Source organism: Amblyomma mixtum, chromosome 10, assembly GCF_055824585.1.
Source record: "Amblyomma mixtum isolate Tamu chromosome 10, ASM5582458v1, whole genome shotgun sequence".
NCBI lineage: Eukaryota > Metazoa > Arthropoda > Arachnida > Ixodida > Ixodidae > Amblyomma > Amblyomma mixtum.
Window position 1 is genome coordinate 170159088 of NC_143021.1, and position 5348 is coordinate 170164435.

General features: G+C 41.4%; 1 pseudogene; it reads left to right on the forward strand.

Annotated features, from left to right (window-relative positions):
• The first annotated feature begins 2834 nt into the window (after positions 1-2834).
• Positions 2835-4313, forward strand: LOC149327717 (uncharacterized; annotated as a pseudogene).
• Positions 4314-5348: the final 1035 nt, after the last annotated feature.

The window sequence follows — 5348 nt, forward strand, 5'->3', positions numbered from 1 at the left end:
ACAGACAATTCCTTCCGATTCAGATTTAATAACCACCGCTCACATACCCAATCACTCCCCAACCTCCCTCTTTCGAGACACCTCCGCGAGAAAGGCCACGAGATTGACAAACTTAAAGTAACAATTCTATAGAGTGGCTTCAAAAACACTCGTTTGAGTTTGAGTTTCTTTGTTTTTACCACAGCCAAAAAGTTACATCATAAAAACATATGAGAAAAAACGCTGTACCGCAAACTGTGATAAGGAAGGCGAGAAAAAAGCCACGGTTTTGTGGCTTGACAGGCCCCATCTCCCATAGAAACAAAACATCTACGTCGACAGCGGCAGCAGGGAAAAGAGTATCATCAACAGCAAAACATCACCAAGCAGAAAACAACAGTACATTATGTAGTGGCAGAAAATAAATGAAAAAGAAACAAACAGGACATATGATTACAAAAATGATACACTCAAAGAAAAACATCATTCGCAGTTGCCTGAAGCGATGAGAGCGAACAACTCTTTTTTTTTTTTGTAATGTACGTAGTTTTTCTGCAGTGAGGTGCAGTTTATTTAGTGCTTGTGGAATACTGGAACAAATCATCTGCATGCGGTAATTTGTGCGAGGTGTCGGTACGAACCAAATTTCTGGATATCGAGTCGGGCGAGACGAGGTGTTTTCTCTTAATTTTGCTATTTTAAGCAGCGTTTTGCGCCTTTTATGCATCTCTGATTTGAGAGTTACCAGTAGCTTGTACACATAGAGCATACTAACTTGAATTACCTGATATTTTGCGAAAACTGAATGAGTGTGGGCACGATAAGACTGATTTGCAACTGCGCGTAGGGCATTCTTCTGCATAATGACTAGCTTTTGAAGAGGTATTTTTGTGCTGTTTCGCCAAACTAAATGGCAGTAACGCAGCTGCGAGTCAACAAGTGCGCATGAGATGCGGTGGAAGCAAATGTCGACATTTTCTAAGCATACCTAACACCCGAGAAAGTTTAGTGCGCAGGAAATCAGTATGATGGTCCCACAGCATGAACTCATGGAAAAAAATCCCAAGTGATTTAACAGTGGAAGAAAATTCGTTAACAGAGTCATTTATACGCAAGGCAGTGAAAGTATTACATGACGTTAATTTGGCACGGAAAAGGACCGCTTTGGTTTTGGCATTATTGATTAGTAATGAATTTTGAAGTGACCATAAATATAATTTGCTAAGTGTTTGATTTGCTCCTTTCACAAGGTCGTCACTTAGCAACCAGATACAAGAAATCTCTACAATATAATAATCGAGCGTTTCTAGACTTGACCTGCCTCACTCAAACTGTACCGGCTTATACCCTGCGCATTACAGAAAAATTGTCTATTCCTTTTTGTCGCACCAACTACGGCAATCAGATGCTACGATACAATATGCCATACTTATTAAACCAATTACAGTCCATGAATATCGACATTTCCAAAAGCAGCTTGCGAGAAATTAAAGCTACCTTTAAGTAAGCAACAAAACGTTGTTAAGTATATTCTTTTTTTTATGATGTATGAAATATTTTGTATGTATAACTTTGTCTGTATAAAAAGTTTTGTCTCTAGCGTTTGACCGATCTTCTGATGTTTGTTGCTGTATGCCATGTAAAGGGGGGTCCGGGGGTCCCTCAAGTGATCTGCGATCACTTTTTACCCGGACCTAGCCACATCTATGATGTAAATAAAACAAACTTGAAACTTCAAGGTCTGCATCGGTTCCAGTAAAAAAAAGGCTAGTGTCATCTGCGTACATTACGTATTTGGCTGAGTCAATAATGTTTACAATGTCGTTTATGTAAATAATAAAAAGCAGAGGCCCTAAAATACTGCCTTGAGGCACACCACATTTAAGCATCTCCGAGCTCGATAGTTGTTGATTTACACAGACAGACTGGAATCAATCCCTCAAACAGCTACTTATTAATTCGGCGGCAACGCCGCGAACACCTTAAGAGAAAAGCTTTTCTCGGAGTGTATTACGGTTTAGCCTGTCAAAGGCCTTCGAAAAATCAACGAAAATCCCCAGTGTTAACTTTTCGGACTCTATATTTCGCAAAATTAATTCTTTTTGGCAGAGTAACGCGGTTTCTGTGGACAGACCTTGCCTAAAACCATGTTGTGAAACTGTGATCAGCGAGTGATAATCAAAAAATGTGGCTAACAATGCAAGAGCGGCGGCTTCCTACTGATCAATGCGCTTCGTCCGTTTGTGTTTCCGTGTCCCTTGTAGCGCCAATTGATCAGGAAAAAATGTGGACATCTTCAGTAAAATTATTTTTTCGAGTGCCTTTGAAAACACTGGTAGTATTGAAATTGGCCTGTAGTTGCCAAGGTTGTTTTTTTCTCCATTTTTATGCAACACAATTACCTTAGCATGCTTCATATTTTGCGGGAACACGCCCGTGCTTAGAAAAAGGTTACAAATGTAGGTTATACATGGTGTGATCAGGTCAAGAACAAATCTTACTGGTTGCATTTTTAAGCCACAGATGTCCTCGCACTTTGTGTTTTTAATCTGCACATTTTGTACCTCATTCTCGTCGGTTGGATTAAGAAATATGGATGATTGTAACGGTGGCCTTAAGTGACGCAGTGCTCTATCATTATAACTGCTATCAATAAGAGACGCGAAATGTTTGTTAAATTTGCCAGCCAGCATTTTGCCACTTAGCTACTCATTATTTATTATTAGCTCTTTAGTATCAGACGTGGGTCTATGGGGGGATAAATTGAAGAGAGTTTACTCCAAATGTGTTTCACATCGACTATTCCGCGGCGGCTATTCCGCGACTATTCCGCGGGGCGCGGCGGCAGTACCAAGATGAGGGCTACAAACCCCTCTGTCTTCTTCATCCAGGTTTTTCTTGGATTGCTGCCTTTGCTGGCGGGGCAGCCATCGACGCACTACTACGCATCTTTATCGGACATTGCGGCTGTTTGCATCGATCCCGTCAACAGGTCAAGTCATCCGGCCGTATTCCAAGATTTCTACCACAGCCTTCCCAGCGGCGCCACTGCTTTGTCGACGGAAGCAGCAGGAGCATCGGCATCAGCAACACCCGACTGTATAAAAGAGGCGTGCCACGAAGCACGCGGCAGTGGGTGCGGCGGCAGTACGAAGATGAGGGCTACAAACCCTTTTGTTCTTCTTCATCCAGGTGAGCAGACACTAGGGAAAATGCTTGCGTAGCAACAATGTTTGCCTTCTTTTGCTGCCGTGCCCACGGCCCGTGCTTGATTTGATGTGTAGTTTGTGTGTTTCACTGCGATTCTTGTTGCTCCTGGGGGGCGACATCGAGACGAACCCCGGACCAGATAGTTCGTTTTCGGAGCAATTGAAGTTGATTGCGGCAGACATACAGGAAATAAAGAAAGGAAAAAATGTAACAAACCAGAAGCTCAAAGTTATTGAGAAGAAGCTGGAAGAGATGGGAAGCCTTCAGGAAAAAGTCATGAAATGTGTAGAAAAAGTAACTGAATTGGAGCAGCAGCTGTCAGTAATGACAAAAAAATTGATGATTTAGAGAATAGAAGCCGACGATCAAACCTGATTTTTTTTGGCATAAAAGAGCAAGAAGAAGAGTCTGACGAACAACTTCAGACAATAGTAACAAAAGATATTCTTGAAGATAAGCTAAACGTGACGGTATCAGGTATTGAAAGAATACATCGACTCGGTAGACGAAAGTCAGACAATGAAGGCAAAGATAGACCGGTGATCTTTAGGTTACTAGACTATCGTGATAAAGTGAACATTTTAAAGCAGTGTTCTAAACTTAAAGGATCTACCTATTCGATTAGTGAAGATTTTTCACAAAGTGTTCGAGAGGTGAGGAAAAAGCTGTGGAATCGAACCAAAGAAAATCGTGACAGGAAAGAAAAAGTGAGGTTGACGTATGATAAAGTTCTAATTAATGGTTGTCTTTTCGCCTGGGACAACGATAGCAACGACATCGTTGAACTAGAACCAAAAAACGAAGAAAGCGAGGTAGAGCACAGCATGGAACCACGGGCCACTCGGTCAAGGGGCCGCAAACGTTGATCAATCTAGACGTGCGCAGTCTTATCAACGAATACGACGGTGCAGAATCTTGCAATCAGGTCATGATGAATGAAGTAAAATGTAACAAAATATTAACAAACACGTCTTTTCGTTGTCTCCATGTGAATGCGCGGTCTGCCGTGAATAAAACTGCTGAACTTGAGTATCTGTTTAACAAACTAGACAAGTTTGAAGTGTTTATGATTACGAAAACCTGGTACTCTTGTGATGAAGAAGTAAATAATATGCCCGGGTACAACTCGTTCTTCATGAACAGATCATTAAATCTTGGTGGCGGTGTTTGTGCTTCAGTAAAAAAGTGTATAAATTGTGACCTAGTGCCAAGATTTTGTTGTGTCACTTCTGACTACGAAATGGTTTGCTTAAATTTTGACCGTACTATTATTGCGGTTTGTTACCGGGCTCCTGATGGCCGCACTGCAGAATTCTTTTCTTTCGTTGACATATTTTTGAATTTTGTGAACTCTAACAACTTCTATGTCATTCTAGGCGGCGATTTTAATGTAAACCTGTTTTCCGATAGCAACACAGCAAAAGATTTTATTTTGCTGCTCTCCGCAAACGGCTGCATTAACACAATTGGTACGCCTACAAGAGTTACTATGCATACAGAATCACTCATTGACCTCTTTATTACTAATTTTGATGAAAAGAGCGCTGTGTCCGCTGTCTTTCATTATGACCTTAGTGACCATTTCCCAATATTGCTAGGGGTGAAACCAGGTATGAAGTACAAACCAGCGCGTGCTTGCTTTCATCAAGCAATTACTGAGAAAAACCTTGCTTCTTTCAGACAGGCTGTTTCAGATGTAGCTTGGTCTGACGTGCTGTCTATGACAGACGTGGAAGCCACTTATGAAAGCTTTCTTGATAAATTTAAAGCACTTTACACCGCACATTTTCCGTACAAGGCACACGTAAGACCTCGGAAAGGGCGCAAGGAGTGGATGACGTCACAATTGCTCAAGGAGATACAATCTAAAGAAAAAATGTACCAAGACTTCATAAATACACGCGACCCCGATCTATTAGCAAGATACAAAGTCCTCAGAAATAAGCTAAACAAAAAGTTAAGGCGTGCTAGGGATTCGTATTACTACGGCAAATTCGAATCATGCCAGGGTGATTCTCGAAAGTTATGGAACCAGATTAACAACGTTGTTTTACGCACACCCCAGACTAGCCCTCCTCAAGAAGTAATTATTCAAGGACGAAGTGTAAATGGGCAGGAGCTAGCAGAGACGTTTAATCAATATTTCGTCACGCGAGAAT